Source organism: Struthio camelus, chromosome 6 (assembly GCF_040807025.1).
Source record: "Struthio camelus isolate bStrCam1 chromosome 6, bStrCam1.hap1, whole genome shotgun sequence".
NCBI classification, from domain to species: domain Eukaryota; kingdom Metazoa; phylum Chordata; class Aves; order Struthioniformes; family Struthionidae; genus Struthio; species Struthio camelus.
This window is the reverse complement of record NC_090947.1, coordinates 43761225-43784939: the sequence shown is the minus strand read 5'-3', so window position 1 is coordinate 43784939 and position 23715 is coordinate 43761225. Positions and strand designations below refer to the sequence as shown.

Here is a 23715-nt window from a genome sequence, read left to right as displayed (position 1 = left end):
TTAGTTCTCCAAGTATGAATTCCTAACCCATTCTTCCTTACATTCCTGTGCTGCGTACCTTTTAACAATATGCACTGAGCCATGACAATACTGCTGGTATAGGCTAAAAGAAGTTGAACTAATTTTTGAGATTAAGGTGAAACTGTGAAAGTATGCTATTTTATGAATCTTCTGAAGGTATGCTGGGTGTTGCACTTCAAAGTGAACAGAAGCACAAAAGAAAAGTAATACTTTCAAATATTAGTTCTTGCTGTAGAAAGCACTAACTTCAGTATATCATATATTACTAGACCTGATATTATACCTAAAAATCAACATCTAATGTCATAGTTCTCAGTCTTTTCAAGTCAGGAGCTTAATGAGCTGAAAAACAAACAAGAACTCCAAAGAAGATCAATGCCATTCAACAAAGCCCTCTCCTTTTACTTATTTTTTTTTTTTAAACCTTGCATATATTCTTGAGAAGACTATGACAGATTGATTGTCATAACCTTTTAAAAATTCTTCTAACCTTTTAAAATTTTTCTAACTTTTTACAATAATCATTATGCAACCCAAAAGCCAAAACCATCTAGTAAAAGTTACACTTTGCCGTCATCTGAAGCTAACGTAGAGACTATTATTTCTTCCACAGATCTAATCATATTTTATTGCAAGAAATACCTTCCTCTACTACGTCAACACAAAAAATAAGGTGCTTTAATGTAGTAACTTCTTTTAGAGAGTGAATATAGTGCTGACATGATTCAAGTCAGATGCTGGAAGCCAGAACTCTGGAGTTCCCATCCCAGCATCACCTCTGGCTGCTATCTGACCTTTGGCAAATCACCGCCCTAGTCTGTGGCTCGGGCTCCGCTTGTCTGCAAAACATTTACTTACCTTCAGGGCTAATGTTGACGTACGGCATACAAGCAAACACTGATTAATGAAAGAATAAATAATTTCATCCAAAGTGTAAATTCCCAGGTATGTTCTGTATCCGACCTCACTCAGATCTGAGACCAGCAAAGGACTATCACAGGCTTATATGCCACTGACTTTTATTAAATTTATACACGTGGTTAAAATAAGATAGATTTAGTTCACCATGCAATTCTAGATCTAGCAGTGCTACAGCATCATCCCCGCAGAGAAATGATGTGCTGAAGTACTTCTTACCAAGACATCAGATATTATTCTTTCCCAAAAATTTTCAAGTGAGTTCAAGGCAAAATTACAAGGACTGAAAGCGTGCCACTACACACAATGCACCACACTCCAGAGCTTCCCAGGTTAGCACTTAGTGAGCTATCTCTAAAAGAAGAAGCTGAGCAGCTGTGCTAATGCTGCTATACAGCCTTCTGGCCTATGCTACCATCTTTGCGGGTCTCTGTCAGCTCACTAACATTACTGCATGGTGTGATGTTGAAGTGCTCTATGAGTTCTACTGATTTAACAAGAACAGTAATTTCTTCTTGGGGGTATTATGTTCACTGTATTAACCAAGAAAGGAAGAAAAGTCCATGGAAGGCATCTACCACTCATTACTATGGAGAACGGATATTAGACTGAATAGCCCAATTGTTCATTTCATTACAGAAGGTCTAACATTCAGTACATTAACATACTTATCATCTTCACATGAGAGATGGAGATACAGGGAGCAACAGGCTTTTGGGGTTGCCTAAATACAATAAGCATCTACTCTTTGCCACCTAACACCTGTCATTACAATTTAATGTTCCGTGCAAGCACAGATGAACCTGTGCGCTGTTGAAAATGAGTTCCAAAACACTCATCTGAGGATTGTTCACAGCTCCACTTTGGAACAAAGCCACCTTTCCAGAACTGTAGGCAGAGAGAGGCTTTTTGGGGAGCTCTTAGCATCTGAGCCATCCCAGTTTAAGGAGAAATCAAATGGGGCTGGCAGGCTTTGCACTTGTTTGAATATGGGCAGGTCAACTAAGGTGAAGCCTGTTCTTTAAGGAATTAGGAGAAACATCTTGGCCTTCTCACAAGAATCATTTCAGTCTTGCTTGATCTTTACCTAGCAGCTAATTCCCACAAAGTATTCTGATATGCTGTAGTGTCCATTCTGTCTGTTCTGGAAAGTGTTTTCCTCCTTCAAAGATCTCTTACCTCAGTTGAAGCCAAGCCAGCAAGCACAGAGCTCTCCAGGTAAGGGCGTTCTGATAGGAAAAACTATAAATGATCATAAGCCTCCTAGTTCTACAGAAGAAGAGGAAAAGCAGGCAGCGTACTAGCAGGTCACATACTCCTTGCTAGAGTAGTATTTTTTAATACAGTAGGTAAAAGGCAGAAGACTTCCAGCCATAATTGCCGTCTTTCAATAGACGCCAAATGGGATACAAGTTTCTGAGCTGAGGAAAGATTTATATGCCTGCTATTTAACAAACTATTATAGCTACAGACTCAGTGAACTTCCCTGTGTCTGATACATTATTGGCTACTCCACTGCAGAATACATATTTACAGCTTTAGGCTTTACTATTAAAATGTAATGTAAAAATTCCTGCTTCCTAAACCACTGGTCATTACACTGACAGGTCAGTATGTCCAGCAGAGGTAGACATTTGAGTGATTTGCTGTTACTCAGATGTAAAAACGCATTCAAGCACAACCTGCTAATCCTTTAATTTTAACTCTTTCTTCACAGACATATAGAGTAGCAAAAACTAAACCAAACTCCAGCTGAATCATTCCTGTTAGAATTGATACCAGTCAGGAATTTTATGGCATTCATACCTTAAATCCACTATCAGAAATTATTTCTCCCATTGGATCTTAGAGAGCCAAACTGATTTTGATGAGAACGGACTGATGCAGTATTTTTGTTGAGGAGGTCAACAGAAACCGACTTTATCAAGCACCTACATTTAGATCCACCAAAGGAATTTACATGTCCAGAAAAAAAAAAAAATCACACCAGGCACAAGTGGAAAACTGCAATCCTCACATTCCCCCGCTGCTGCTACCAGGATTCCACAGGCACCTCGAACTGTTCCATTCTCTAATCACGTGAAGTTTTGCTTTCAGGCACATCCACATTTGGCAGGCCTGAGCAGCTTACCAGCCTATCATGCAGCTTAGTCTCACTTGTATTCACAAGACCTTCTTGAAAGCTTCGGGGGGGGGGGGGAGGGGGGGGTGATCCAGTTGGCACTCACACTACACTCCTTCAATTATGGGGAGAAGGGCTGGTGGGGGGAGAAGTAATTGGAGGTAGGGCTGCTTTCCCCCACTCAGTAGCTCCATTTAACTGGAATAACTGATGCATTTGTCTCAGATCTGGGCTAATTCTTTCCACTACTTGATGGGATTCAAACCACTCTTTCTCCAGGAAAGTGCTCTGATCAACAGCCAATCAGCTTGTTTACAGTGAGAAAGCTCTTGATCTCTCTTGTTGAAACTGATACACCTTGTGTGGAACATCAAAGGGCCATCTTGCCAGACAGAGGATGCACACGCAAAGAGCAGATGATCACCTAGGAGGAGGAGGATCTGCATTCCAGTCTCTGCCTCGGTTATCAACTCTTATCCAACAATTCTGGCATATAAAACTTCTTAACTTTTAGTGAAGATAAATACCTCTAGCAAACCAGAATAAAGCACCATATTTCCAAGAGAGTCACAGTTTAAAAACCTCTATTTCCCTAGCCTACCTTTTCTGCATACCTTCAGGCATCTTCCCACAGGCAGAATGTAGGCCCTTAAGAGCTGCTGTGACTTCCCTTACACTAGGAAGGCATACGGAAGGTAACTACTGTTATACTGATATTATGGTCCCATGTACAATTTTCTTCATTTCAGTACCACTTCAGGGCTATTTTTAAAACACATATCAAAGTTTGTGTGGATTTAGCCCTGTGTCAAAGCATTATAATTGATGCCTATTATAGTAGACTGTTAAAAACATGCAGTACTTACTGCTGATAGGAAAATGCATTTTATCAAGTTAGCCTCAGATACCTGAGTATTGTTGATAGTGACTAACAATTAAATTCTGTTCCAAGAAGACTTAGAAGTTGATTAACTACTGCATCCTTTATACAAAAGGGAAATAATTCAGTTAAAGAAATCTGAACAAACAGAACTGTAAGGTTCTCCCACAAGAGAACGACCAGTTTACAGGAGTAAAGCTACTGTAAGAGTTCTGAAGGGATTTCCCCTTATCTACCTCTTCAAAGGATATACTTACTATATTTACAATTTAAACTAATGTGTTTTACTTGTAAATACATTATAAGTGTTTTCCTGCAGTAATAAAATGAGTAAACGGGAAGCTTTCAAAGTAATTTTATCGCTCATTTTATAGGTTTTCCTAGCCCTTTGATGAGCTGCCATTCCAGAAGGCAATCTTCACTTCATGCCTTTGTTACTATTCCTCATGTCAGCCGCACCCATTTCCAGGCTCTCTGTGGGAACAGTATGCGCTGGGAATTAGCCAAGCATCTCCCATCAGTAATCCTTGCAGCAGAATGCCAAATCCCAAATGGTATCACAAAGACTTTCTTCAGCACGTGCTCTTTGGCACAAAGCACAGTACGGAAAAGAAACGAAATAGAGCATGAATAAGGCACAGAGACATAAGCCACCAAGGAAATGGTATTCTAAGAAAAAACAGACTCATCAGTGGTCGTTTTATAAGTACTGTAAAATAAAGATAGGATGGCTATATATATAAAACAAACAAACAAACAGATAAATAAAGCTTAAGCCAGGCTGTATTTAAGTGCTGACAGAGCTGCACAACCTTGCTAAGCACTAACTACAGACATGCAAATTCTCTGCAGGAATAAGTCTCTAATTTCCAGTGGATCAGATTCTAGTGGGCATCTTTAAACAAATAAAGACAATTATTGTTATGGTTATTATTATTCCCATCACACAGTACTTTTTGCTAAATAGAGCAGAAACTTTTGGACTGGAAGTTGTTCCATATTCACTGCATGCAAAATTATTCCCTCATAAGCAGAAAGCTCATCTCCCACTGATGCCTACCTCCTACTCCAAGCACAGTGTTGACATTAAAATCACCAGTGAACGCTACTAACTGTAGATATGGGACCACGAGGTACTCCATGGAACATATACGGTTTGCTGCATGCAAAGGAGAAGCAGTGCAGTGGCTGACAAAAGACATGCAAATCCGATACATAGTCTTAATCAGTCCAAGTATCTGACATGGAAAGGTAGATGAGGTCAAAAAAAAAAAGAAAAAAAAAAAACTATTAACAAGTGGAGAGAGGAAAATGAAAGATATCACAATCTGTACAATTCCTATTATCACCACTGCTTTCAGGAATAACTAAATGCTCAAGGTGCTCATAACAAAATCCTTTATTTCAATGTCTAGTTTAAATGGAGGCATCTAATTACCATGCCTGATAAAAGACTGCCTTGAAACTCAGCTGCAGAGATTTATTTTTCAGACAGACTCTCCAAAACAATTCTGCAGCTGGCTACAGTCTGGGGGAGGACTTAACTGTCTAACTAATTTGACTGAATGCTAGTAACATATCTCATAATGAACATATATATACTGCAATTTCTCTGTTAAAATAACCAGCAGTAAAACCTGATTATCCAGGTGGCATACCCAAATGTTCCAGCTTAAACATTATTTTTACTTGATAAACCTTAGTGAAAATTGAAGATGATGTATGCTAATAGCTGGAGCAAGGCCCAGATTATTAAGGCAATGCTTGAAATACATTCTATTTGCTTTTCCATGATACCTAAGAATCAGTAAAACCAGTTAATAAATAAATAAATGCACAGATGCAATCAAGAGAGCCATTGGACTGTGGCTGCTTTTAGCTATGTTGACTTAAAAGCATACATATTCTGCCAAGTTTCAACTCACGTCTTGCATATGTCCAGGCATGTGATTTAGCACCTTATGAGAGCAATCTCCACCATTGAAGTCTCTTGTAGGGAAGCACTGCAGGAAAATAGCAGTACAGTGTAGTATTACTGCAGGCCTGTCATTATCCCTCCAGCTACAATGGATTATTCTAAGAAACAGTCACTTAATGAACTGATTACATTCCTCACAGGACAGAAAGCTCCTCTCAAAGCAAAAGACAATAAAAAATAAACAAAGCACAAAGAAAATTAGTTTAAATGTGAATTGTATCCTCACTCCATTGCATGTTAGCACCCACGATAGGATACGACAGTCCATGATCTTATCTAGTTAACCACAGGCAAGGATGTAAAAATGGACTTAGCTAGTGAATAACGCCTTCTGACAACTCAGAGCAGCTCTAAATTCCCTTTACTTTAGCAACTAAGTGTACAAGCAAAGGTTTCTCTTGTAACTACACTTTTTTCTTCAAACAGTCCACCCCTTAAAAACTTCAGCGTGGTGGTCAAACTACAATCACAACTCATAAAGCAAGATACAGAAGTACATTTTTCATAAACTTGTACCTTCCACCTATCTAAATATTATCAGAGAAAAAGTGTTTTATATCTACATAAACTAAATCTTCCTGCCAAAAGACTGATACAAATTAGACTTTCTGGTTATCACAGAAGTAATACTGCATTCTTAGCAATACTGAAGAAGATGGAAATAAGTTTTTAAAAAAAAACCCAAAACCTGCCAATAACTAGAGGCTTAACTGATCCATGCTTTAAAAGATCAAAGGTCTTCAAGCTTAAACAGAATGCCACAATTACACACACTCACAAAGGATATTAATAAAATTAGAAAAAGCAACGTGGAAATACCATGTCAGTGTAACAAGTCTTTCCCACTACTTTTATTCTTCAGTACACATCCAGAAAAAGTCTGCAATACCCTGGATTCTTACTCTGAACAGGTCTTTGTAACCTCCTCTGGTCATCAGCCAGATGAACCACCAAACTGACAGATAGAGGACCTGAACTACAGACACTAACTGCCCGGTTTGACGATCTATAGATACTACTGCCCTGATCAGCGGCTGACACGGACCCTAAGTGCTTCCTAAGACCTCTATGCCTTGAGGTCTTAACCTTAAAACTATTTTTGCTCCCTCATTTCTGAATGCTAAAGGTAGAGCGGTCCCCAGAAAAAATGTAAGAATGCCCAAACCAAAGGAAGGAAAACAAACGTATTTCCTTCACTTTCCACATTGCCCCAAATTATCCTACTTGCATCTCTGGGACTATCAAGATTTTGTACAATACATTCACTCAGTCTTCAAAATCTGGAGAAAGGAACACTTTCCCTTGGTTGACGAGGATCAGGTTAGAGATCATTTAGGCTGTGCTGCCATGCAGAGGAACCTCAGCACCCTGGAGAGATGGGCAGAGAGGAACCTCATGAAGTTCAACAAAGGCAAGTGCAGGGTCCTGCACTAAGGGAAGAATAACCCCATGCACAAGCACAGGCTGGGGACTGACCTGCTGGAAAGCAGCTCTGTGGAGAAAGACCTGGGTGTCCTGGTGGACGCCAAGTTAACCATGAGTCAGCAGTGTGCCCTTGACGCCAAGGAGGCCAATGGTATCCTGGGCTGCATTAGGAAGAGTGTGGCCAGCAGGTCAAGGGAGATAATCCTTCCCCCTCTACTCAGCCCTGGTGAGGCCACACCTGGAGTGCTGCATCCTGTTCTGGGCTCCCTAATACAAGAGAGATATGGAGTTACTGAAGCAAGTCAAGCAGAGGGCTACTAAGATGATGAGGGGACTGGAGCATCTCTCCTATGAAGAAAGGCTGAGAGAGCTGGGACTCTTCAGCCTGGAGAAGAGAAGACTGAGGGAGGATCTGACCAATGTGTACAAGTATCTGAAGGGAGGCTGTCACGAGGATGGCGCCAGACTCTTCTCTTCACGACAGGTGGTGCCCAGCGATAAGACAAGAGGCAACGGGCGCAAAATGAACCACAGGCAGCTCCGTCTGAACACGAGGAAAAAATTCTTTCCTGTGAGGGTGACTGAGCACTGGAAAGGTTGCCCAGAGAGGTGGTGGAGTCTCCTTCCCTGGAGATATTCAAAGGCTGTCTGGACACAATCCCGGGTAATGTGCTCTAGGTGACCCTGCTTGAGCAGGGGGGTTGGACTAGATGATCTCCAGAGGTCCCTTCCAACCTCAACCATTCTGTGATTCTGTGAGTCAAAAGTGAGTATGATTTGAAAAGCTGTTTAGAATGGTGCAAGGCTCTTGCATGAAGCTTTGCTTACCTTACACAGATAAGAGAGTTTTTGGATTTCTACTCTGCCAAGTAATTAGGTACCTAGAGTAACATGAAGTTTAGGTTCTATGGTTTCTCGCCCCGCTCCTGTCCTCTCCATTCTTCAAGCCCTGCCAGTAAGCTCCTATAGGAGGTACCAGCATATAACTATTTCTTTCTAACTACAACTCAGAAATGACAACCTGAGACAGAAAAATAAATTCTTGTAGTTATGTATGTTACATAACATAAGAAAAATGCAATGCATTAAAATATTTTGATGTGATTTTTCTGTGCACCTTTTGGCATGAATAATGAAAGGTAGGATATTTCTTTCTATCAAAAAACTCAAAACTATTAACTATTGCTTTTTAGAGCTTGCCCTACTAGACTGGTAGAGTAGCTAACTTCTAGCAAGGGAAAAACCTTGTTAAAATAAAGTATGTCAAAGGCCTTTCTTCCTCCTCTTACTGAATTATTTTCTACGCTCATGAAATCTAGCCTTGAACTACAGCAAACAATTCTTTCCTGTCAGACAGCTACATACTCGTCAAATCACTGGGGGGTTGCTAAAGTCACTGCTAGTCAGGAAAGGGAGTAAAATCTACTCCAGCATTTCCCTCAGGATAGTCACAACAGCTGAGGAACTGAGATTTTAAATCCTGACAGATAGGTAGAATATACAAATCTGACATTTAAGAAAGTGTGCTTACACAAAAGAATCAATGCTACAGTTACCAACAGATATGCAAAAAAACACAGAAAATACTCTTTGCATACAAAAGATACATATTAATTGAAAATACAACATTTTCAGAACACTAGTACTGTCATCAGTTGATTTAGTTTTGAAATTTTAAAAAGTTTCTAGCACTATTAACTCATATACTTACAGGCAGCCAGATTCCAAGGCAATGAGAACACAAGTGACTATAAACAGCAAGTATCATTAAGGAAGGACACACCATGGTGAAACAAGTACAACCGGATTCACAATAAGAACAAAGGAACAACAAATACAACAACAATCATATATCTTCAGTAATCATACTGTTCCAAAAGCTAGCCAAGACCTGCAAATCTAATCTAAATTATTACTTGGAAAAACACTAAATCTTACAAGCTAATATAATCAAACTGCATCAGCCTACAGTATAGACTGATGTGCAGTTGCTTTTCTTGATAGACACCCCGATAAACACCCCTTGCTATTCCTAGCCCACCAACCATCCCAATCAATGCTTCTACTGTCCGGTGGCACCAACGAGCTACATGTGTGCAGGTCACATAAGGTGAATTCACTCATGCCTGTAAGCAGGTATTTTTTACTCAAGCTCATGTTTTTAGCCCCAGAGACTTCCAGTTCAAAATTAATGACACCGTCCATGATAGCAGTTGTTATATTAACACAAAATCAGTTATATTTTGATTCTGTGCAAACCAAATTCATAAATGATACCACAATGATATCTTGATTATTTTGCAAATATAATCTGCTTAGTTCTTCAGAACCCAAGAAGTACTTGCACGTCATTCTTATAACCAAACATACTATCACCCAAACCATGACAAAAAAGGAGCATATAATATGATCACAATCCATGAAATTAGACATGAGGAAAAACAAGACAGCTGTGATAACATGAATGAAATAACTATTATCTAAACAAATATTATTTCTATGAAAAGTGCTCTGCTCATCACTTTAGTTACCCTATAATAACAATTACTAATCAAGATGATGTGATGTTGAGCACATACATTACATACCCATAGCTTAAGGCAATATAGTGGCCTCAGAAAGTGCCACTAACTGAAAGTCGCAATACCCAATACCTTCAACATTCTAGTTATTTGCAGTATGGAGGGAGGAAAAATAGAGACTCTGTATGAGCCTGAACACTGAATGCCCTCAGTTCTAATCTGAGTATCACAGAATCACAGAATCGTTTAGGTTGGAAGGGACCTCTGGAGATCATCTAGTCCAACCTCCCTGCTCAAGCAGGGTCACCTAGAGCATATTGCCCAGGATCACATCCAGACGGCTTTTGAATATCTCCAGGGAAGGAGACTCCACTACCTCTCTGGGCAACCTGTTCCAGTGCTCTCTCACCCTCACAGTGAAGAAGTTTTTTCTCAGGTTCAGATGGAACTTCCTGTGGTTCAGTTTCTGCCCATTGCCTCTTGTCCTGTTGCTGGGCACCACGGAGAAGAGGCTGGCCTCATCCTCTTGACACTCCCCCTTCAGATACTTGTACACGTTGATGAGATCGCCTCTCAATCTTCTCTTCTCCAGGCTGAACAGGCCCAGCTCTTGCAGTCTTTCTTCATAGGAGAGATGCTCCAGCCCTCTCATCATCTTGGTAGCCCTCCGCTGGACTCTCTCCAGGAGTGCCATGTCTCTCTTGTACTGGGGAGCCCAGAACAGGATGCAGCACTCCAGGTGAGGCCTCACCAGGGCTGAGTAGAGGGGCAGGATCACCTCCCTCATCCTGCTGGCAACACTCTGCCTAATGCACCCCAGGAGACCATTGGCCTTCTTGGCCACAAGGGCACACTGCTGCCTCATGTTTAACTTGTTGTCCCCCAGCACTCCCAGGTCCTTCTCGGCAGAGCTACTTTCCAACAGGTCAACCCCCAGCCTGTCCTGCTGCATGGGATTATTCCTGCCTAAGTGCAGGACCTTGCACTTGCCTTTGTTGAACTTCATGAGGTTCCTCTCCGCCCAGCTCTCCAGCCTGTCCACGTCCCTCTGAATGGCAGCACAGTCTTCTGGTGTGTTAGCCTCTCCTCCCAGTTTAGTATCCTCAGCAAACTTGCTGAGGGTGCACTCTGTCCCTTCCTCCAGGTCATTGATGAATATATTGAACAAGACTGGACCCAGGACTGACCCCTGGGGGACACCACTAGCCACAGGCCTCCAACTTGACTCTGCGCCATTCACCACAACCCTCTGAGCTCGGCCATCCAGCCAGTTCTCAATCCACCTCACTGTCCACTCATCCAACCCACGCTTCCTGAGCTTACCTAGGAGGATGTGATGGGAGACAGTGTCAAAAGCCTTGCTGAAGACCAGGGAGACAACATCCCCTGCTCTGCCCTCCTCTACCCAGCCAGTCATCCCATCAGAGAAGGCTATCAGATTGGTCAAGCATGATTTCCTTTGGTGAATCCATGCTGACTACTCCTGACCACCTTCTTGTCCTCCAGATGCTTAGTGATGACCTTCAAGAGGAGCTGTTCCATCACCTTTCCCGGGATGGAGGTGAGGCTGACAGGCCTGTAGTTTCCTGGCTCCTCCTCCTTGCCCTTTTTGAAGACTGGGGTGACATTGGCTTTCTCCCAGTCCTCAGGCACCTCTCCTGATCTCCAGGACCTTTCAAAGAGGATGGAGAGTGGCCTAGCGATAATATCCGCCAGCTCCCTCAGCACTCGTGGGTGCATCCCATCAGGGCCCATGGATTTATGGATGTCAAGTTTGGACAAAAGATCTCTAACCTGATCCTCTTCCACCAAGGGAGAATCTTCCTTTCTCCAGCCTTCCTCTCTTGTCTCCAAGGTCTGGAATTCCTGAGGACTGGCCTTAGCAGTGAAGACTGAAACAAAGGCAGCATTCAATAACTCTGCCTTCTCTGTATCCTTCGTCACCAGGGCACCCGCCCCATTCAGCAGCGGGCCCACGTTTTCCCTAGTCTTCCTTTTGCTATTGATGTATTTGAAGAACCCCTTCTTGTTGTCCTTGACATCCCTTGCCAGATTTAATTCCAAGTGGGCCTTAGCCTTCCTTGTCGCATCCCTGCACACTCTGACAACGTCCCTGTATTCCTCCCAAGTGGCCTGTCCCCTTTTCCACATTCTGTGTAGTTCCTTCTTCTGCTGGAGTTTGGCCAGGAGTTCCTTGCTCATCCATGCAGGTCTCCTGCCCGCTTTGCTCGACTTCTTCCTCAGAGGGATGCACTGATCTTGAGCCTGGAGGAAGTGATGCTTGAATATTAACCAGCTTTCTTGGACCCCTCTTCCTTCTAGGGCCCTACCCCATGAGATTCCCCTAAGTAGGTCCCTGAAGAGGCCAAAGTTAGCTCTCCTGAAGTCCAGCGTTGCAATCCTACTTATTGCCCTGCTCCCTCCTCGTAGGATCCTGAACTCCACAGAATACATGGTCCTGGAGGAATGACCTGGAGGAATGCACAGAATACATGGTCCCTGGGGCTCAGTGCGCTCCACAGTCAAGGTAGGCAATGACAGCCTTTCAGCTGTGTTTCTTGAAACAAAAAAGTCACTCAGATTTTAGTTAAACTAGCAGGATGCTTCAGACAAAAATATATTATTCCGAGTATCATACAGTACCTGTACTATAGTAAACAATTCAAATAACATTCTCAGCCCTGCACCCAATTCTGTCAAAAAGTTACGCGCCAAAAAGTTCTGCATACTGAATCTCTCATTTCCTATATTTAATGAAGTAGAAATCCTACCTCACTTGCCACATCTTTCTTAAGTGTACTGTAATTATTAACTTTGTTTTGTTACTTCATCGGAAAAAAGAGATATTTTCAAGTCTGTGCAAACTAGCTGTGAATCTGTTGTTTTTCTACCTCATTAATGTTTTAAAGAAAGACCCATTTTAAGTTTTTCCACACTAGACATAATTTGTGTTAGCAGAAATTTCTTTTAGTTGAAATCTTGTAAATCTTAAAATCTCCCAAAATGGGAGATTCATTACAGAAAGAGAAAGGAAAGAAGGGAATTTTCTTTCTGAATAGGGTTATTTTCAAATTGGTTCACTCCAGCAATCCAGCTTACAACACAGCCCTGCAAAAGAAACGTATCGAATCAACTGAGCAGAGACAGGTGGAAATCACAAAATAGTTTTAGACACGCACACATCCCGACTACCACACAAAGCTTAGTGGAGCACAGCCATTAGCAGCTGAGCCCAGGCTCAGACTACTCGAACTGAAAGGTTTGGTACCAACAAGTGAAAAAATTACCTTTCTGGATCCAGCAGGCTGAAAGGGAAGTAGTAAAACAATGTAATCGGTACTTCATTTAAATAGACCTTTTACTTTTTTTTTTTTTTTTGCATATCCTTATATGATTTACTACTCATCATTCCCCTTGGTCAGCTGTCCTCCAAGGATAGTAGCCAGTATTATATTTCTACCTTTTTTCTCCAATACAAATGAAAGGAAATAATCAATTCTGAAATGTTACAAAGAAACAAGTTAGCAAATTCTCCTGAGCCTAACAGTGATACTCGAAAGCCTAACCCTTTATTGTTCTTTTCTTTTTTGATACACTGAATGATAACTTTCAAATCCAATTCTAGTATTTAACAACAGCTCCTGTAAAACTACAGTACATAACTCAATGCATATGATTATACTAAGTTTGATTTGTGTTATGTTAATAATACAGACCTATTAAAGCAATAAATCCTTCAGACCTATTTTTTAAATCAAAATAACTTGATATGAAACATAATTATTAAGGCACAGAATAGATTTCATGGTGTGCAATCAGAGAAAATTTCTTATTATAGAGCAAAAAAGAATTAGACTAGCAATTCAATCCAATAACCAACTGAACAGCCGTTCATGAAACAGATGACATTATCACACAGTTGCTGCCCAGTGACAAGGAGTCATTACCTCAGCTTCACTGAGGTGCTATTAGAAGTTCCCTATTCAAACAGCTGCTCGCAAGTATAGGCCTAAACACGGGTTATTATCTGTCAGAAAGGACAATAAAAGCCAGTTTTCAGTAAGATGACAGGATGAGATGGGAGACAGCAGTAAGGGGCCAGCGAGGAGGAAGAGTGTCAATTGCCCTTCATAGAAGTTCTCAAGGGACAAAGGACAATCAAAAAACAAAAAAAAAAACACACCACAGAAGGGCTCTTTCCTGAAACTGCAAACTGGAATAGCCTTTCCCTTCTGTGGCGTGAATTTTGAATTTTATCATCCTAGATTGGTATCAGGCCGTGTTGTAATAATCTTTAAAAATAAAATAATTAAGAGGAAGATAAAGCAGCCCAAGGCCAAAATTAGCAGCCAGACTTAGCTTTGCACAGAGAGATTCCCCAGCACTTAGGATCATATGGTGTTTTAACAGCTGATATCCCAGAAGAACAGTTGCTGTGAGAGTATTTCTCACCTCCAGCTTTTTTGGATGAACTGCCCTCTTCACTTCGATAGAATTTGTATTGTTGCTTTTTTTGGATTCTTCAAGAACACTATTTTCACACATTTAACTATCCTCTAATTTGATCCTATAAACAATGTAAGGCATACAGGATACCATTACCTTGAACTTGCACCCTACAGGTAGAATATTAAAAGAGACCATAAGAAAAGGCTATGTTTTCAAGTATCCCACCCAAAATAAAATTCATCACTTACTCTATAATGCCAGTGCACCATTGGCTGGAAACCAGTCTGTTCTTTGATGGTCCCAAGGAGAGAAGAACTGCAGTGACCTTTTAATTTCTTAATGTTCCGACTTGTAGGCTTAGACTTAAAGAAGGACAGGGACAGGACTTACCCTTTGAGCAGTCTCAAATTTTGGAGTCGTCCCATTACCCTGGACAGCTTAGATCAAGAATCTGGTAATGTTCCCTGTCCTACCACTGCTGGATGAAACACCATGTAGAGGATAACACCATGCAGTCCTGCAACCCTGAAGAGCTGGAGGCTCTAAAAGCAACTGTACTGATGAGCCTAAGGAAGAGGCACCCTTACTTAAAAATGTGGAAAATGTCGCCACAAGAAATTATAGTCAAAGTTGGTTTTCTTAACCAGTAGGTTACCAACTGAAAAAAGGAACATTTACAGTTAAGCTCATATGCACAGAGGACTTCCAGTGCAGACACCAAAACTCTGTATCTGGCCTTAAATGAAGTTTAGGTCTATGGCAAAGGGTCAATACCTGCAAATAAGGTTTTAAGCATAGAGGCAATACATAGTGCTTACCATATCAGCAAGCTCAGTGATACAAAGTATGCCTGTATTTCCCCCCTGTTTCATAAGCTTTTATCCCCCTTTCTGTATATTAAGTTGAGCTCTGAATTAGTGCAATTTGCCACAACAGGTTCATTCACATCAAGACAAAGCTGAGGTGACATTTTTCAAAAAAAAAAAAAAGGGATTAGATGACTGTAACTACTACCCTCTGTACTTATGCATGTTTAGACTATGAGAAGGGTAATCATCACACTTCAGGGTATGAGGTGCAGGGGTCAGAAAGATAATCCTACTCCCATCTTTCTGGTTTTGACATTGCCCAATTGGGTAGATGCATAATAGAGGATATTAGTCTCCCCTGAAGTATTAGTTATTCATCACTGCCAGAGGCAGCTTTATAGATCTAAGATTATGTACCAGTCTAGTATAGTAACCTGTTCTTTCAAACTCTGAAAAGCTCTCTGCATGTAAAGTTTGAAGACTACAATTATACTTCAGATACAAATGATTTTCTCCTTATGTAAAGACAGCAGGCCTTTACAGATTAGAGGTAGTCTACCATACACCACAAGATTTCATGGAGCAATTTTGGAATGGAATGTTTTTATATCAGTGCCCTACAATCTCCTAAAAATAGAGAGCATTTTAAGGAGCTTTTTTTTATTGTGTGTGTGATAAATTTCCATTTAAATAAGAGACAGAAATCACAGTATCATATGTTTAAACCTAGGGTAAATACATATAGAACTAAATCAAGCATTGTTCCTACAAGCACTGCTAGTTTTCAACCCATATGACCCCAGATACAACTAAGGGTTTCAGGCTTAGCTTCTCTATTATTTGGAAATACAAGCACAACTTATTAGACTACAGGGAAGATATACTTATTTATAGAAACACAGTGAAGTCACTTTGACTGACATAAGCAACAAAAGGACCCTGACAAATATACTAATTTATGAGCAAAACAAGAAAGTGTGTAAAAACAACTATATTTTTAAATTTTGAATAAGCAATACATTCAATCTATTTATATACCTGATTTTTCACCTACTTAATGCAAGCATCTCCTGCCACTTCGCTTATCAGCATGTGCTCCTATTTTAAAAAATGAAGGATAGGGAGCCCTCTCCATGAAGCTAGCCAGCAGATACATTCTGCAGGGCGAAGCAGGCCTTCCTCTGGCTTCACAGCCACCACTGGAAGTCGTTCTGGGCCCAGGTCAGCCCTCCTAGCAGCAGCAGTCACCTTCTTTCCCCACATCAGATGGTCTGGCTGAGACGATTATCCGATTGATCCATAAGTCAATGCAGTGGAAGTGAGCTGTGTCACCCTAAACACGTAAATAGTAGGTCTTGGCCACCCCAGCACATTGGGACTGCAACGGGTTAAAGAACATCTGCAAAATGCAGCCCTGCAGTTAGATCTAAGAGTTCAAGAGCAGTCGGGGCCAGGATGGGGTGCAACCAGGAGTTAATGTACCACATGGGTAGACTTCAAAAATAACATTTATGACTGCTAGCAAAGTCCTAGCCCAACAATAGATTGACTTTAGATAACCTATTGATCACTAAACAACGCTGCTACTGTACCATGCTTTTTATTTCAACATTTCAAATATGCATTTTGTTCTCATCACACTTTTCAGAGATGGGATTTGTTATCAAACCCATTTTATGGATGGGGAGAAAACAGAGAAAAGAAAATGAAGTTCATAATTCTTTTAAATACTCTGACAAATTTGTTTAAAGCTGGACTGCCTGACACTGAAAATAAGCATTTCTAGACATGCTATGGGATTTACAGAATCTTTCAGGCTTAAATCTTCACCTCAGACTTTCCCAGCATCCCCACCGGATTTACTGTCATCTTTAACGGGAGTGAATTCTACCTTCCATATGGGTAGAACACAGTTACAGTTAGACTGAAACACTGGAAGGCTCAGCATGTTTGAATTCTTGGGGTGAAAACCCTTAATAATGTTATCAATCAGTTTATATGCAGTGCTTTCAGCATTCACAGTTCTTTACAAACTGACCAAATTTCACAGCAATCCCCTGAGATATAGAAGTCATTATTATTCCTACTAACAAGACAGGAAACGGAAGCCTTCATTTTGGCATTCTGAATTGAGACTAACCAGCATAGTGATCAGAACTCTCCTGAAAGCACATACAGTGCCTAGAAGATGAAGTCTCTTATCTGGACAAAAAGATTTTCATTACAATTAATAGGAAAAAAATGCCAACAACATATGCATCATAAAACACAACTCAGCTTTTGAGGAGAGCTACAATCTGAAGTCCCATCTAAAGTTGCACGGTGTGGCACTATCGTATGTACTTTTCACCAGTTCTGAACGGTCAGACTTGCACCTAATCCAGAAGTCCTTTGAACCACACATAGGAATAACTGTCACATTCTTTTCCTTTGAATCAACAAAATTCAGCTACTTCATATGAATGAAGCAAAGAAAATATTGAGGAATTTAGAGTTAAAAAAAGGGGGGGGAGGATTTTCCAATGTGTCAGAATTTGTGCAGGAGGATTTGTTTTAAGGTAGAGGAACCTCATTCTAAAGAGCCCCTCAAACTGGTAAGGCAGATAGGGAGGTGTTTTTGTGTGTAACTTGGGGCCTGTTGTGGCTGAGAAATCAGAGAAAACCCCGGTAAACTCTTCAGCCTTTAAGCACCTTGCTCTACCTGAGAGACATCAGGCATCCCTTAGTGTGCAAGATGTCTTCATTCTCTTTTCTTCAGCTCTCCTATGGAGTTTCTTGCCCAGCATCTGCACTGGCAGTGTTCTGCAGGGAAGGGCAAGATGCATTATACTGCAGCACACACATCAGCCTCAATAACTTTCATTGCATGACCTAAATGTGCAACTCTTGAAGTCAGACAGGGCTCTCTTACATAACCGATGCAACTTATATTGACAACATCAACAATGTAAAAAGAGACATTCCCTATGTCCTCTCCCACAGCTGAAGCTTGGGCAAATGGAAAATAAGGCAAGAGCAAGCTAACAATTCGCAAGAGAAAGTTGTCTCTTCTACAAGATTCCCAAGAGTGCAGGAAAAGGAGCACGTTCTTGTCATCCAGTTTCCTTCCCCTGCAGCACCTAGTACAGATTGCACTTGCAACTGTACACCTCATGCCTCTCCAACAAACAGACCGCATCTACCCTCACCTTGCTTATGCTCTCCCTCTTTTCCTTCTCCCAGATAAAGCATCCAGCGCCAGCCAGGGGATGGAATTCATCAGAAGTGTTTCAAGGATCAGCACAGTGGATCCATCCTGTAGAAACTGCTTACAGGATTTACCAGACTCCCGACAGTTAACATCACACAGCTAGCATGCCAGATGTCAAGCGCTGGAGATACAGCCCTGATAAAACCAGGCTAATGCAAAAGGCCCTAAGATTATCCCCTCTGGGAAGAATGTCATTGAGAAGATGGAGCTGGCTGTGAACAGAGTGCTGCAATTATCACGCTGGGAAATGCTAATTGACTTAAAGCAAGTAATGCATGATGAGAAGAGGGAATGACCCTCAGCAGCAACGTTGGTAGCTAAGCTAATTGTGGATTGACTGGAAGAGCAAAAGTATTACCATGCAAAGATTCACGAATCACTAGGCCTTTCCAGCTCTAAAGTACAGGCCAACTCCCTCCTTCCATATTATAAAGCACACATCTACAATTATCTCTGGAATTCACCTGCAGAGCTATATTGCTAGTACATGATCTGATGATACTCAACTAGCACTGGCTATGCAAAACAAACACACCAAAACTAGGACATTAGTTTTCAGCTTTGAATTCTCTTTCTCCTTGGCATTAGCTATGTCAGACAAACTCACCAAAACTGGGACTTTTATTAGCACTGAATTCTCATTCCCCTAGTTTGCATATCTGTTTTCAAATGTGAACAAGGGCTTTCTTTATTCTTTGTCACCACAAACCTTTTAACGTTTTGTCCTTAAAAGCTGGGAGAGGCAAAAGGGGGTTCCACAATTAGATGAGAAGCTCCACTCATAGCTATGGAGGAAGCTTGAAAACCTTAACTTTGAAGGTTCAAAAACAATATGAGAAACAGCAACCTCAGCATTTATTGTTATTTTGAAGAAAAACAAGTTTATTGAGGGAGAGAAACTTGACTCATTACCTGAGCACCCGGGATTAGCAGGACTGTATTTATGGAAGAGGCCGCAGTACATGACTTTCCGTAATTGCTCTGATCTCTTCATCTGTGGTTCCAGGTTCCACACGTGTTACCCACTGACAGACGGGAAAGCATACGAACGTATTTTCCTAAGATTGCCCTTAGGAAGCAACCAGCCGAGTCCTGCAAACCCGGTCTGTTCACGTGAACTGTACACACTCATCAGCAACCCCGGGTTTGTTTTTACTACCCAGATTACCAGAGCACCCATAGGCCTTCAACGGCACCCAGCCCTCAGCACGCTAGATTACCGTACAGGCACGGAGACGTACTCTTCTGAAGAGTTTACGGCCTCGCTCAACCCCAGCGTATTCAAACGTACAAACTAAGCACGAGAAGCAGGTGCTCGCGCTCAGCAGCAACGCCAAGCGAACAGTGACGCTTCCCCAACCTGCCAGCGTGATCAGAAAACCTGTTTCTGTAATTTCACAGCCGTTATTCCTTTCTTGCGTGTGCTTTGTTATGGACGTACGTTAACGTTTTGTTATTTTCTATGTCGAAGCCTAAGGCGCTAATTTTTCAAAAAAACACTGAAAGTCCGCTAACATCTCCACCAGGATGAAGAGCAAATTTTTTTTTTTTTTTTTTTTTTTACAATTGCACGGTCGTGAAGTGCAACGCCGCAATAACGTCCCCTTTGCCACATATATATTCACACACGCACCTCAAGACGGTTTCTGGTTTACACTCCGCGTCTTAAGCGCTTAATCGTGGACAGCCGGCGCCTCCCACAACTTCACTCTCGCTCTTTCCCCCTGAACGCCACCGCTCCTCCTAATCCCCGCACCCCGCCGAGCTCGGCCCGCCCCTCAACGCCTACCTGGATGCCGGCAAGGGGAGGGGGCGAAGGGCGGCCGAGCCGAGCCGAGCCGTCCGCAGGGCCGGCAGCTTCCCCTCGGCGCCGCCGGTCTCCGCCGCTGCCGCCAGCGCCTCGCGCCGCCAACGGCCAACGGCCGCCCCTGAGGGGAGGGGAGAGCAGGGCAGGGCAGGGCAGGGCGGCGCCGCTCACCTGGTGCCGCCCGCGGAGGGCCAGCTCCCTCCGCCGCGGTTTCGTCGCCCTCCTCCCGCCGGCGGAGGCGGCTCCCCCCCGGCTCGGCGGGAGGCGGCTGCCGGCGGAGGTGGGGTCGGGGCGGGCGGCTCGGACCACCTCTCCCCCCTCCTCCGCCCGGGACGGCCCCGGCGCGGCACCCCCACTCCCCCTCCTCGGAGGGGACGGTGGCGGTGCCGCCTGCCGCGACGGAGGCTCCCGCCCCCGGCAGCTCCGGGGAAAGGCGGCCGTAGCTGAAGCCAGAACTATTTAGGGAGCAAATACAGTCTCCACTGGGCCAAGTTCTGCACTGCTGGAAGATAAGGTCTGAGTCTTACCAAAAAACTATTTTCATTCACTATCATTCCTTTTGCTTTTTGGTGTACTTGTGTAAGCCAAATCTTGAAATGGATATAATAATTAACTCTGTATCAAAACACCACATTAACTGATGCAATCCAACATCCTGAAAATGAAATTACAGGGAGCCACCTGCAAACAGTCTTCTCTGTAATTGAATTCATCCTCCAGGCACAATCTTTTATCTAGGGCATCTGAGAGGTGCATCTTTGACTCATGGAAAAACCTGCGGTGTGGCACTGCACTGTGCTGCCTTTGTCTGCAAGAGCGGAGCGGAACGCTTGGGACTCCCACCTTTCTTTCCTAATACAAACTGTCTCCCTTTGAAAACCTCTTCCTGCCTGCTGGAGCCAGCATTCTTCATCGCGTATGCACTAGCTTCTCAGACAGCATGCAGAAGTGCCTCTTTTGCACTGAGGGTAACACGATCAAAAACCGCTCACTAGTGTAAGTGATTGACCATTATGCGCCAAATTTAAACAGACTAATTTCTGTGTCCGCTATGACAGTGATCTATCAGAAATACTGGGTTTATCAGCATGATCATGTTAGTACATCTATGTAATTACTGGTTGCTTAGTGCTACTGAAGACCAGTATTGGTCATGTTGACCATCGGGCCTCTACTGGCAAGGGCTACTCACCATCAGCAAGAAATCTGATGCACCCTAGCAGCAAGTGGCTTCAGACACTTCTGCGCTCCTAGGAAGTCCCAAGTGAAAGCAACACGAGCATATGTAAGTAATGATGCAAAACCACGTAACGCTCATTAGAAATCCACTCAAAAGCAAGAAAGGAGCAATCATTTCTACAGAGATTCTCAAGTTCCATAAATTTCCATTGTTGAGTAGAAAAATAACAACTGAAAATACTTTAAGTAATAATTACTGAAAATACTGAAAAGAATTAGTTTATAAAGCTCCCGTATGACTTAAGGAAAGTGGCAAAGATGCAGAAACTTCTACTCCATTACACTGTGTATAAAATAACATCCCTATAAAAATGGGAATGTATGCAAAGGGTGAGAGAGAGGCTAAAATCCAAAAAACATTTGAGAACGTGGACTCCAGCACATTCGAAGAGTTTCCATTAAAAGACGCTCTCTTATACTGCCCAGTCATGGGCAGAACTCCCCTATATCAAAGATGCTGTACCTACATGTCATACAACACGCACACAAGAAAGTTTAGTTCAATTTTATTTTCCACTGTAACAGTTTTCAAATGATACATCATGCAGTCTGCCAGTGTATCCATCCGTGTCCGATAGAATTTTGGAACAAAGATAAAAGACTTATCTCCAAGGGACGGGGGAAGAAGGGTTCAGAACTGCTAGTAAGAGTTTAATACATTTCAGCATCATTTGATGCAATGGCAAAAAATTTCCCCTTGTTACCACCAAAATGTGTCCACAATTTATTTTTTCCTAAAATGAACACTACTGTAAAGATACATAGAGCCCAGAGAATACACATCTGCAGTACACGTTACACACTTTACAAACTAGACATGTATAATTCTACAGAATGCTTCAACCCCCATATTTCTCCCACAATGAAACGTGTTTCAGTGACAAGATTGTGAGAGCAAGACACAAACTTGTGGAGTGGTGTTCCATCCTGTACAGCAGATGTTGTCCAAGGCATTTTGCAATTCACACAGTCACATTAGAGGTGAACATCAAAGCAAGGGTAGATTAAGATTATCCTGTTAGAAGTTTTAGGAAATGAAAAAAATAAACTAATTGATACCTACTTTGTTTTCACAAGGTTTTCTCCTCTAAACCTCATGGTCTCCTCCAGTAATGGAAATCTGATTAGGCCTATCCCTTTGGGACCTGCACACCCATTTGGTTTAACTACTGACTTACTCAAATTAAACAATTTTAAGCTAAAAATAACTTCCAACCAATATTTCCAAGCCTTATTTATCCTTTTTTTCAGGCAAATGTGAATCTTAATTTATTACGCTTTATAAAATGAAGTTTAAAAGTTACTTAAAAGGTTCTGTAAGCAGAAATTATTGTAGTACAGTTTGTGATTTATTTTGATTTTAAATATGTTCAGGATAATCCACTCTCACCCTTGCAGAGTAAAGTACAAACTTAAAAATATGTCAGCCAAGACCTTTCAAGGTTTAAAAAAACAAAACAAAAAACCTTGCTTTGAAGAAAAACAAGTCAATGAAATAGGAATTCAAGGACAAACACAAGATATTTGAACTAATTCAATAAAAGAAGCTCAAGTGAGCAGGAAATAGTTGTTAATTACTAGCAAAAACAACAATAGGCATTTTATTTCTATCTTAAGTAAGTTTTCCATTTGTGAACAGTGTTTCCAACCAATTTTTTCCCATGCATGACATTAAATGTGTGATTTAATTTACACTGTATAAATCAACTTTAAAATTAAGTCTAGAATAAATATAAGACAACATTCAAAGAGCAAAGAAAGAAAAAGTAAGATAGCATCAAGTAGTGGAAAATAGCAAAAGACAGGTTTTTTAACTCTGCAGAGCAGATGTGTGGTTTTCATTTCTGCATATAAAATGTGTAAGACTTAAAAATGGTAGAAAAGTTGAATATACATTATGCAATACAGACTTAAATTGCCTAGTTAAAATAGGCTTATAAAATAAGAATCTATAAGGAGAGTAAGTGTAATTGACAGTTAATTATTTCCAATTCAGTAAATATCTTCTGTGTTCCTTTGAGGACTTCAGCATAATAGATCTTTTCAACATTTCAGTCATAGAAAGTTCTCTTACAGTCTTGAGGTAAAAGTTAGCTTGGAGAAACATTATTTTGGCTAGTTGAACTGACTGGCTGATCAGCACTAGCACAACTAAGATGTCAAAGCTAACTTTCTACTCAAGCTCAAGATAACTGTCTAAACTGTCAGACGTTAATGATGATGATATGGGGAACTCATGAAATTTTTTAAGCTAATGCTGCATTTAAAACACAATTCTATAATAAACTTTGAATT

At 41.5% G+C, this 23715-nt stretch overlaps 1 protein-coding gene across 15 annotated transcripts in view; it reads right to left on the bottom strand.

Annotated features, from left to right (window-relative positions):
- Positions 1 to 20478, bottom strand: part of LYPD6B (LY6/PLAUR domain containing 6B) — a 59497-nt gene extending 39019 nt beyond the window's left edge. Inside the window, exons 1-3 of one of the 15 annotated variants that reach the window (XM_068949352.1) lie at positions 20353 to 20409; positions 19287 to 19399; positions 7396 to 7611 (exon numbers count right to left, since the gene is read on the bottom strand). The gene's annotated coding sequence lies outside the window, so the exon portion shown is untranslated. Of the gene's footprint in view, positions 1 to 7395; positions 7612 to 19286; positions 19400 to 20007; positions 20120 to 20163 lie in introns of those variants that run through there. The other 14 variants (XM_068949359.1, XM_068949367.1, XM_068949348.1 and 11 more) reach the window with 14 other exon arrangements.
- Between the last annotated feature and the right edge of the window lie 3237 nt (positions 20479 to 23715).